The sequence below is a fragment of the Dama dama genome, chromosome 30 (genome assembly GCF_033118175.1).
Source record: "Dama dama isolate Ldn47 chromosome 30, ASM3311817v1, whole genome shotgun sequence".
Taxonomy (NCBI): domain Eukaryota; kingdom Metazoa; phylum Chordata; class Mammalia; order Artiodactyla; family Cervidae; genus Dama; species Dama dama.
The window spans coordinates 86,642,371-86,654,388 of record NC_083710.1 but is presented as its reverse complement, the minus strand read 5'-3'; the positions used below and the strand labels follow the sequence as shown (position 1 = coordinate 86,654,388).

Below are 12,018 nucleotides of genomic sequence, written 5' to 3'. Positions count from 1 at the left end.
TGGGTATCAAAATGGACACGTGCTCAATTGTTCACAACTTGCATTTTTGTTTATGTAATGCCCACAATGCCAAGTCCTTCTTTTAAAGGAATGAGGAGACAGGAGAGCCATTTCCTAGCACGTTTTCTCTGAATCTCACAAACAGCCTTCCCATCGTTATTTTATTAATTTTACATAATGTCCAGTTACGATATAGCTTTTATAAACTATTAAGAAAAGATCTGGATTTGGGGTAAAAGTTGGAACTTTTTGTTCCTGATATATATGTGTGTGTGAGAAAGAGAGAGAGAGAGTTACATATTGCTTATTTTAGCCAAATAAATTTCATTTTTACTATTTTTTACATTGTTCAAATTTTAGATGAGATCCCTTTAGGTATAAATTTGTCTACATATGCAGTATGTTTACCCAAGCAAGAAAAAAACTAAGCACCATGGAATCCACGACTTGGAAAGAAGGAATGGAGGGAGGGAGGAGACGGAAAGAGGGAAGAAGGAAGACAGTTTTCTGCCCTACAGAAAAAGTCACCATCCTCTTGTTTTTCATAAAGTAGGTTGCGTTGCAGGGACAGAACTGGCTGCCTCAGAGCATCACTGGTGTGTTACAAATTGTTGTTGGCCACTGACCTGGAGCCATCTGCTGAAGAAGACCAAACTATTCTGTGCTCACCTGTGTGAAACCTCGACTTCTTGCCTCTGGTAAGATGAGCCTGACACAGATTCAAGAAACTTATTATGCTACTGATATCTTGAGAATATAAAAAGATTTAAGCAATAGGATCTCCCTTTCTTTCTATTTTCTTGACACTTTTAAAGCAGCATCTATTCCAAAATGCTTAGGTACAATATTTCTTAAGTGCATCAGTTTCAGGTCACATCATTAAATGTACGTCCATTCTTTGACCTGATAGAGAATCGGATTCTGTTATATTGTCTTAGAAAAGTAAAACAGTCATTGGGTTTCTAACACAACATGGATTCTGACATCCTTCTTTCTCAGTAGGACTCGCTTCCCCTGTAATTCCTGTACTTCTGACAGTCAAGATTATTCTGAACTAAGTAAGCTAGAGCTGTAAAGAAGACCCCATAAAGGGTATTCACTATGGAATGTGATTTTGCACAACTTTCTTTTTCAATGTGTCTGTCTTAAGGGTTACCGTTTCCTTTGTTTTGACTTTATCCTTTTTTTCCCAAGTAATAATTATTCACATGAAAAACAGGTGCAATTGTCTGAGTCACATTACAAATGGTAAATGGAAACTATAATTTAGGACTAAGAAATATCTCCCTGTTCAAGATTTACAGAATTGCTTTCAGCAGGATATTTAAGGTTGCCTAGGATTTCTCTGATGGGAGTGAATTTTTCCTGCCTCTCCTGAAAGGGAGATACAGAATCACGTAAGACAATTCCTAATTAAAAAATCTCCTTTCTTATCCCACTGATTCAGGTTCTTTGGATAACCTTGACTAATATATTCCTACTTTCAATAATGTCTGGAACAATCAGACAGAAGACCAACAAGGAAAGAGAGGACTTGAACATTATAGACCAACATGCCCTAACAGACCTGTACAGAACACTCCACCCAGCAACAGCAGCAAACACATCTTTTTCCAGCGTGCACCATTCTCCAGAAGAGACCACATAACATGTTTAACCACAAAACAAGTCTTACAAACATAAAAGGATGGAAACCATAGCAACTGAATGAAACCAAAATCAATATTAGAGAAATAACTGAGATATTAACAAATACGTGGAAATTGAGCAACACAGGCCTGAAAAACCAATGAGTCAAAGAAAACATCATAAGGGAAATTAAATAACATCTTGAGTCAAATAAAAGCAAAAGCACAACATCCCCAAGCACGGGATGCAGTCAGTCAGCACCAAGAGGAAAGCTTAAAGCAGCAAACACACTCACAGAAAGATCTCAAAACAAAACAAAACTTTACACATCAAAGCACTAGGGGGGAAGGCAAAACTGAGCCCAAAATTACCAGAAGGAAGGAAATAGTAAAGACTAGTGAAGAAATAAATAAAATAGAGAATGGAAAAATACAGGATCAATGAAGTCAAGAGTTGTTTATTGAAATGATCGATAAAAGGACAAAGAGAAAACTCAAATACATAAATCAGAAATGAAAGAGGAGATATTGTAATTAATGCCACAGACATAAAGAAGAGTATAAGAGACCACTGGGAAAGATTGAAGGCAGGAGGAGAAGGGGGTGACAGAGGATAAGATGGTTGGATGGTGTCACCAACTCAATGGACATGAGTTTGAGCAGGCTCCAGGAGTTGGTGATGGACGGGGAGGCCTGGTGTGCTGCAGTCCATGGGGTCGCAAAGAGTCAGACACCACTCAGTGACTGAACTGAACTACATTAACAAAACAAAGGATAAAATTCACATGACCGTCACACATGAGATAGACAAAACATGTCAACATCCATTTATGGTAAAAACGCTCAACAAACTAGGAATAGAAGAAAATTACCTAAACATAAAAAGCCATATAGGAAAAGCCCACAGCTAACATCATACTCAATGGTGAAAAAAACTGAAAGTGATTCCTCTAAGATGACTAAGGTTGAATGACAAAAAACTGATGCTTTCAAATTGTGGTGCTGGAGCAAACTCTAAAGAGTCTCTGGGACTACAAGGAGATCAAACCAGTCAACCCTAAAGGAAATCAACCCTGAATAATCATTGGAAGGACTGATGCTGAAGCTGAAGCTCCAATACTTTGGCCACCTGATGCAAAAAGTTGATTCTTTGGAAAAGACCCTGAGGCTGGGAATGATTGGAAGCTAAAGGAGAAGCAGGCGGCAGTGGATGAGATGGCTAGATAGCATCACCAACTCAACAGACATGAAACTGAGCAATCTCCGGGAGATAGTGAAGGGCAGGGGAGCCCGGCGTGCTGCAGTCCATGAAGTCGCAAAGAGACCGATGTGGCTTAGCAACTGAGCACAGTAAGAAAGATCAGGAAGAAGGCAAGAATGTCCACTCCTACCACTTCTCTTCAACATAGTTCTGAAGGTCCTAGCCAGAGCAATCAGTCAAGAAATAGAAGTCAAAGACAGTCAAATCAAAAGGTAAGAAGTTATACTGTCACCAACAAGTTCTTATTTATTAAGGGGCGTCAAGTCCATCATGGCACTTCCTCTCATTATTGAAATTTGGCAACAATAGCTTGTGAGATGGCAACACAAACTTTTAAAAGTAACTCAGACTGTCACGGAATAAAACATTCAGCAGAAGCCCTAATATATTAAAGTCTATGGCAGGCTAATATATTAAAGTCCATAGCAGGCACCTGCAGTTTACAAAGTTTCTCACCCAGTCCATCCTAAAGGAGATCAGTCCTGAATATTCATTGGAAGGACTGATGCTGAAGCTGAAACTCCAATACTTTGGCCACCGGATGTGAAGAACGGACTCATCTGAAAAGACCCTGATGCTGGGAAAGATTGAAGGCGGAAGGAGAAGGGGACGACAGAGGGTGAGATGGTTGGATGGTCGCACCGACTCAATGGACATGAGTTTGAGCAAGCTCCGGGAGTTGGAGATGGACAGGGAGGCCTGGCGTGCTGCGGTCCATGGGGTCACAGAGTTGGACACGACTGAGCGACTGAACTGAACTGAAGTATATACTGGAAATTTTATCTCATTTAATCTCACATTTAACCCTACAAGGCAGGCACTCTGCTCATCCCATTTCACAGATGAGTCTTAGAAAGGTTTCTCGTGTATTCATGGTCCCAGAGAAATATGAAGCAGAACTTGAAATCCATCACAAGCTATCCACCTCAAATTTACCTTTTACGTAAACTGCGTTTTGGTTTTTGTGCCTCAAGGCCTGTCATTCCCTGTATTAGAAAAACCCTACTTACCAGCCTTATTTGAAATTTATCATGTATCTATAGTTCCAGCAAACCCCTTCCAGGGAAATAATGTATCCCAGGCCCACTCTGAAACACTATTCTTTCTTTCTACAGGGTATACAGTGAAAGTAGCGACCTAAAACCATACGAAATACTCTGCAATATTCCGTTCAACTAAATTTCTTTCTTCTTTATGTCAAAGTTCTTTTGTCTTGCTTTTGCATTTAGTTTTAAATTACTGAAATAGATGTAAAGTGAAAGACTTGCTGTTCCAAATTATAAAGATAAAAGGCATATTAATAGACTTTTTAAAGGAAGATTTGGGAGCTCATGAAATGATTTCCACCCAGGGACTCCCAAAGACATATTACCGAGCTGCTTATAACCAAGAATCTAAATTAGAAAGAAAATGAGCAAGTCTGAATAAGACTTTATCATTCTTAAAGGAATTAGTTAATATTTCAAATGTGTTCATTAAAGACACAGTGCCACATGCCAGAGGCTTTAACTTCCCAAGCTTATTTTTAAAACCCTAATTATAGTAATAAAAATGAAAAAAATGCACTCCATACATTATTTATAGAAAAAAAGGATATTCAAATGCCTATTTTTATGTATAATTCAATTCCTCTTATAAGAATTTGAATATCAAACTCACCTTATCCATACCCACAATCATATTTTTTAACCAAATCTGCCCACAGTGATTCTTGTGAGGACTTTAGCTGATTTAACTTACGTTACTTAATAGTAGTGATCTCTATCATGGTAATTATTCATGGGTAAGTGAGAAGCATCAAAAACTGAAAAAAAAAATAAACACAGGACCTCAGCCATTTGAATGAGGTATGAGTTATGCCTTGATATTTTTTTTCTTCCTAAAATTCAGTTAATCAACTTATTTTAATGTGTCTAGTTTTTCCCAGTATTAAAATTATTTACCAAAGTCAGTTTCCACATAAATTATACTAGTTACACCTCCAGTCCCGTTGTTCCTCTGGGACTGCAAAATCTTTCTGCAAAGGGCAAGATGGAACATTTGAGGCTGCAAGGACCACGGGGTCTCAGTGGGTCACACCACTTTTGTTGTTTATTGTTTTTTGCTTATTTGTTTGTACTATCCTTTAAAATATAAACAGCATGTCTAGTTCACAGGCTGTATACAAATAGGACTCAAGTTACATCTGGCCCTCAGACTATAGTTTGCTGCCCCTAGCTGTGATGGTTTCCTATAAGGCACCTATTAAAGAGGCTTTTTTTTTTTTCTCTTAAGAAAAAAGAACTTGAATTTTCGCTGAATGATAAGTTCTATGAGACTTAATCTCCAATAAGCTAGTGGTACAACTTTGAACAAATTACTCAGTCTCTCTGGGTTTTCTTTTCTGATTTATCCATAAATGAGCAGATGATTTTTCACGGGAAGGAGGAGACAGACAGACCTATGGGTCTCTGGGTAGGATGTGCAGTTATAGGAGAGAGGAAAGCTACATTAAAAAGTGAGTGGAGCTTCCACTTGGTCAGAGCTTGGGAGCTGTGGAAGCCAGAAGCTCCAAACAGCGTTTGTAGGCAGCTTGCCTTCTGCCACCTGCAATGCTTGCATCCATCCATGTAACATCTATGAAATCTGGACACCTACACAGTGATGAATAAAGAATTCACCTCAGTGATTTATGTCGGAGAGTGTTTTGCCTATGTTCTCCTCTAGGAGTTTTATAGTTTCTGGTCTTACATTTAGATCTTTAATCCATTTTGAGTTTATTTTTGTGTATGGTGTTAGAAAGTGTTCTAGTTTCATTCTTTTACAAGTGGTTGACCAGTCTTCCCAGCACCACTTGTTAAAGAGGTTGTCTTTTTTCCATTGTATATCCTTGCCTCCTTTGTCAAAGATAAGGTGTCCATAGGTTCGTGGATTTATCTCAGGGCTTTCTATTCTGCTCCATTGATATATATTTCTGTCTTTGTGCCAGTACCATACTGTCTTGATGACTGTGGCTTTGTACTAGAGTCTGAAGTCAGGCACGTTGATTCCTCCAGTTCCATTCTTCTTTCTCAAGATTACTTTGGCTATTTGAGGTTTTTTGTATTTCCATACAAATTGTGAAATTCTTTGATCTAGTTCTGTGAAAAATACCGTTGGTAGCTTGATAGGGATTGCACTGAATCTATAGATTGCTTTGGGTAGAAGGCTGCTATCCAAAAGTCTACAAGCAATAAATGCTGGAGAGGGTGTGGAGAAAAGGGAACCCTCTTACACTGTTGGTGGGAATGCAAACTAGTACAGCCGCTATGGAAAACAGTGTGGAGATTTCTTAAAAAACTGGAAATAGAACTGCCATATGACCCAGCAATCCCACTTCTGGGCATACACACCGAGGAAACCAGATCTGAAACAGACACGTGCACCCCAATGTTCATCGCAGCACTGTTTATAATAGCCAGGACATAGAAGCAACCTAGATGCCCATCAGCTGAATGGATAAGGAAGCTGTGGTACATATACACCATGGAATATTACTCAGCCGTTAAAAAGAATTCATTTGAATCAGTCCTAATGAGATGGATGAAACTGGAGCCCATTATACAGAGTGAAGTAAGCCAGAAAGATGAAGAACATTACAGCATACTAACACATATATATGGAATCTAGAAAGATGGTAACGATAACCCTATATGCAAAACAGAAAAAGAGACACAGAAATACAGAACAGAGTTTTGAACTCTGTGGGAGAATGTGAGGGTGGGATGTTTCAAAAGAACAGCATGTACACTATCTATGGTGAAACAGATCACCAGCCCAGGTGGGATGCATGAGACAAGTGCTCGGGCCTGGTGCACTGGGAAGACCCAGAGGAATCGGGTGGAGAGGGAGGTGGGAGGGGGGATCGGGATGGGGAATGCGTGTAAATCTATGGCTGATTCATATCAATGTATGACAAAACCCACTGAAATGTTGTGAAGTAATTAGCCTCCAACTAATAAAAAAATTAATTAATTAATTAATTTAAAAAAAAGAATTCACCTCAGCACAGTTGTCTTATATTCAACCGGAGACACAGGTTCGATCCCTGGATCAGGAAGATCCCCTGGAGGATGAAATGGCAACCCACTCCAGTATTCTTGCCTGCAAAGTCCCATGGACAGAAAAGACTGGCAGACTACAGTCCATGGGGTCACAAAGATCCGGACACGACTGACCTCATGTTGCTCACCCCATGTTCAGTTCAGTTCAGTTCAGTTCAGTCGCTCAGTCGTGTCTGACTCTTTGCGACCCCATGAATCGCAGCACGCCAGGCCTCCCTGTCCATCACCAACTCCTGGAGTCCACCCAAACCCATGTCCATCGAGTTAGTGATTCCATCCAGCCATCTCATCCTCTGTCGTCCCCTTCCCCTCCTGCCCTCAATCTTTCCCAGCATCAGGGTCTTTTCAAATGAGTCAGCTCTTTGCATCAGGTGGCCAAAGGATTAGCTTAATAGATGGAGTTGCTGGGAAAAGAACAGAGACTTTATTCAGCAAGTCAGCTGATGGAGAAGATGGTGACCCCCTATCTGGAAGACCCATCTTGCCTGAGTTAGAATTCAGGTTTCTTTTATACTAAAAGGGGTGAGGTTTAGCATCAAACATCACCTGGCGCTGGCCAGCCTCCAAAAGGAGGGGGGCGGGGCCTGTTTATTTCTTCTTTACTGCCTCCCTCCACAGGTGGGCGAGGTCAGGAAGTCTCCTGTGAGCTAAACAAAGGTGTTTCTGCTTAAGGTTCATTACCTGGGTGTTTGAACAAAGTCTGGGAGATAGTGATGGACAGGGGAGTCTGGCATGCTGCAGTCCATGGGGTCACCAAGAGTCAGACACGACTGAGCAACTGAACAATGTCACCTGGGAGGTAGGGTCCCCAGAGATGGGCCATTGCGTAGAATTTAAGCTTAAAAGCAACATCCCTTCAGTGATGAACTTGAATGCAAAGGTTCTTCCGATGATATTAGCATTACCTGCGCCTGCAGTAAGGGGAGGTCAGAAAGCTGGACATGCCTGGGGAGAGTTTCTTGGGGAAGACGTTCTGGATTTGACCCCAGCCCTGAGCAAAGACAGAAGCAGCACCTTCCCAGCTCAAAGAAGCACCAATCAAATCTGTGGGTTAAGAGATACTAAGTTCCCCGTGGAGGGGCACATGCAGCTCGGGGTGGTCCAGGCAGAAGACGGGAGTCAAGAGAGTCGGGAAGAGGTTGGAAGGTGGGCAGGATGAAGTCAGGAAGGACAACGCAGGTCATGGGGAGCAGCCCGTGCTGGACGCCGTGGGCGAAGGGATTCACTGAGGGCTTTTCAGCAGAAGGCCTCAGGGTCAAATCCACATTTATGATAAATCACCCTTGGGTCTATTAGACTGGATGTGAGGGAACAGGCTAGAGCTGGAAGATCAATTAGAAACTGATCCCTTATCCTGGGCCGGGGGTGATGAAGCCCTGGCTTCAGAATAGAAGATGATGAAGGTCAGAATAGAGAAGATGAATCTCAGCAGTACTTATAAGGTAGAATTGTAAAGACTTGGGGGCTGATGGGAAGTACTGGGAGGGGAAGAGAGGGGCAGAGAAATGAGGAGACTGTGGATGGTGCTTCCCACTTCACTGGGGTGGGAGAGAAAAGCCAGGAATCACAGACGCCAACCAAGATTAGGGACCCCAGGGCAGACACGTGATGGTGTGGAAGGTCCAGGGAAGGATGGAACACCTGGGAAAGGTGCCCTGTGGGCAGACGTGGGCCAGAAGGAGGGTGGGCAGAAAGGAGAACCACCCAGGAAAGGAGTGAGGGGAGGGGAGAGAGCACTGATGGAAAAACTGACCACCTACAGACCCCCCACCTTCCCACCTGGAGGACACTCCTGTAGGCAGGAAGAGCAAAGCCTAATAACCTTGCCAAGATCGAGTTCTGGGATCTTGACCAAAATGATCCAAGTACTCTGGGCCTCCTGTTCTTCATTTGCAGAACTGGGGCTTGAGTAGTTTATCTTACAAGTTCCTTCTCACCCAGCCTTTTCTCATTCTATAAAATACGCCATCATTGGCCAAGATTTGCCCTGATGATAAGACCTCAAAGAGGCAGATATACTTTTGCGGTCCTCAGCTAAGCACATGCTCAAATTCAAAGAAACATCATATTCAAATACCCCAGTTCCACGGCAATGTCTTTTCTCACCTATGCAAATGTTGTAATAAATGCAATGATCTGCAAGTCACATATATACAGATAGGTATGTACACACATACGTATATATAATATAGGATCACATAGGCATTATACGAGTTATGGTTTTACTCAACAGATTTACTTTCCTGATTTCTTGAGTAGGAGGAAACGTTTGTATTTTTATTCAGTCTCCCTCAGGAGCATTCATGCTCTGCACGTTTATATTCAGTGGACATTCTCTTTATCTGAAGGAGTACTAATTTACCCATAGATTACATTAATGGCCCGTCCCAGTAGCTACTGGAGCTGTTATCTTCAAGCGTCCTCAGGTCAGAAGAAACAAATCTTTAAAGGATTCATTGCTTGTGCAAAATAAACTAGCTATTTCAGATTACAATATACTAACTACTATACACAAAACAGATAAACTACGAGGACCTACTGGACAACACAAGAAGCTACAACTCAATATTCTGTAGTAACCTATGAGGGGAAAGACTCTGAAAAACAACACATACATATGTATTCAGTTATATATATAACAATATATATTCAGTTATATATTTTTAGTTTTAGGTGTATAGCACAGTGATTCTGTGACTCTACATACTATAGTGTATAGCACACAATATATAGAGTTACATAGGTATACATACATATAGCTATATATATATTAAACTGCATCACCGTGGCTATACACCTGAAACTAACACAACATTGTAAAATTATACTTTAAAAAACACTTCGACTATTTCACTGTGTACTAAAACCATTTCATTCCCTTGACAGGACATAGATAAGCTCAACCATACCATTATGCCCTTTAGATAAAACTGTACTGATTAGACTTATTTTTCCTTTAATAAATAAACATCACACTTGGAATGATTCTTTATAGCAAGTACTATATCCCTGGGGCATATCAGTCTGTAAAGCGAGGGCATATACTCCCGTTTCCCAAAAGCCCGTCAGCTGTAACCTCCTAAGCACACACAGGTTGATCACACGTGATTAGGCACCCTGGCCTTCAAGTACGTGTCACACAGGCTTGTGTAATTTTAATAAACCAAACAGTGTCACACAGACAAATAGATATGTTCAGGGGGACCCTTAACCCAAGGATGACAAATCACCTTCAAAGCCTTTAGACGTACCCAGAGAAAAATTTAACCCACCCTGGCAGCTAGGCAGTAATCCCATAAAGAGGTAGTAACCCCATAAAGAGGCTGCTGGCCGGCCCAGGTGGGGGTGTGGCTCCCCTCTCTTCCTCCCAGTCCCACGGTTTTCCGTTTCAGGATCTCAGGGACAACCTTGGAGTCTCTTGTTCTGAATCACTAGAAAATTCATGCAGAGTCTGTAGGGGGTTCATAAATAACGACCCCCCCCCCAAAAAAAAGCAAACGTTTGAGACATTTTACCCTTCACCTGAGCAGAAATTCCAGCCACCCTTACGAGATCCCCCAAGAAAGCCCCCTCTCTGAGGATGAGCGCTTCCGGAACTTTGCACTTAGCAGGATAAAGACCGCCCGGCGCGCCCCCCTTCCTGCCCACGGACTGCTCCGGCCAATTCACAGCAGCTAAGTTTTCTTGGCCCCGCCGAGCAGAAGACAACCCCTCCTCCTCCAATGGCTAAGGAATTCTTCCCAGTGGCAAACGCTTAACACACAATTGAAATGCCTTTGGCTCCTTCCCCACCCCCCCAAAACTGGAGGTCTGAGCCCCCCGGAGAATAGCTACAGCTTTTCCATAAACGACAGAAATGCTAACAGGACTTGATGACAATCACCTCCCTTACCTTTCGGGGGGTGGGCCTACAAGGGACCATTAAACCCAACACTTTCACAGACCTCCTCGGTTTCCCCCAGCCAGGAAAGATGGGGCGGGGGCTGGCTGAGGTGGGGTGGGAGGAAGCGGGAGGCCAGAATGAAGAGCCCGGGGTGGGGACCGCGCCCCGCGCCGACGTGGCCCACCCCGTAGTGGCCGGACCCCTGAGACAATGGAGCGACATTGTCCCGCGGGGGGTCGCGGTCAAGGGTCAGTAAATGGGTGGAAGACGCGACGGCCTGGGGGGCTTCCTTCACCCCTATATCTTTGTTCTCTTAAGTCGTCGCCCTCTTGCATCCCCAAAGAAAAAAAGAGGCCGAACCCCCCCTCCGGCCCCCTAGGAGTGGCCACGGAGGGCCCCCCGCGCCGCTCCTCCCGTCTCCCGTGGCAACCAGAGGCTTCCAGCCCCTCTCAACCGGCAGCCAGTCGTCTCCTCCCGGGCTGGTCCAGAGTTCGGAGGGTTTCGGCTCTCAGTCCGCATCCCCTTCCGGAAAAGAGAGCGCCAGCCCCCTCCCCACGCCCGCCCCCGTCTCCACCCTGGGACTCTAGCTGGGGAGGGGGGACCCGGCGAGGCAGGTGCCAGCAGCCCACACCCTCCTGGGGTCGCCCCGCCGAACCTCCGGGCCGGGAGGCGAGGCTGCCCGGCCAAAGCGCCCCGCGCTGGGGACCGCGCCCGGCGCCCGCCGCCGCCCCTACCTGCTGGAGAAGGGTGCCCCGCAGCCGGGACCCCGGGAGTCGGCTCCTAGTGCGTCCCGCGAGGGTGCGCGGCGCGCCGCTGCCCTGCGCTTCCCCGGGGCCGTGGCGCGCTCGGGGCGGGCGCGCCGGGCGCACCCGGGGCTGGTGAACGCCGCTCTCGTCCCGGCCGGCGGTGCGGGCTGGGCGGCCGGGGCCCGGCTTCCGCGGTCGCGCTCGGGCTCCCGGGCGCCGCTCAGGCAGCCGGGGCGCTGCGGGGCCCGCCTCCGTCCGGGCCGGCCGCCGCCTCCTTCCCACGCGCTCGCGCGCCGGGACCGCGCCTCTCTGCTCTCGCTGCGCCTCGGGTCCCCCTCCTCCGGCTTCTCCCGCCTCCCGCCTCGCGGGCCAATCTAAGAACCGGGCTCACTCTTCAAACTTTTGCGTCCGGATTCGG

General features: G+C 44.8%; 1 protein-coding gene across 1 annotated transcript in view; it reads right to left on the bottom strand.

The window, feature by feature from the left end:
* Positions 1–11,667, bottom strand: part of MYO16 (myosin XVI) — a 505,809-nt gene extending 494,142 nt beyond the window's left edge. The window contains exon 1 of the mRNA XM_061133099.1: positions 11,589–11,667. The gene's annotated coding sequence lies outside the window, so the exon portion shown is untranslated. The remainder of the gene's footprint in view (positions 1–11,588) is intronic.
* Between the last annotated feature and the right edge of the window lie 351 nt (positions 11,668–12,018).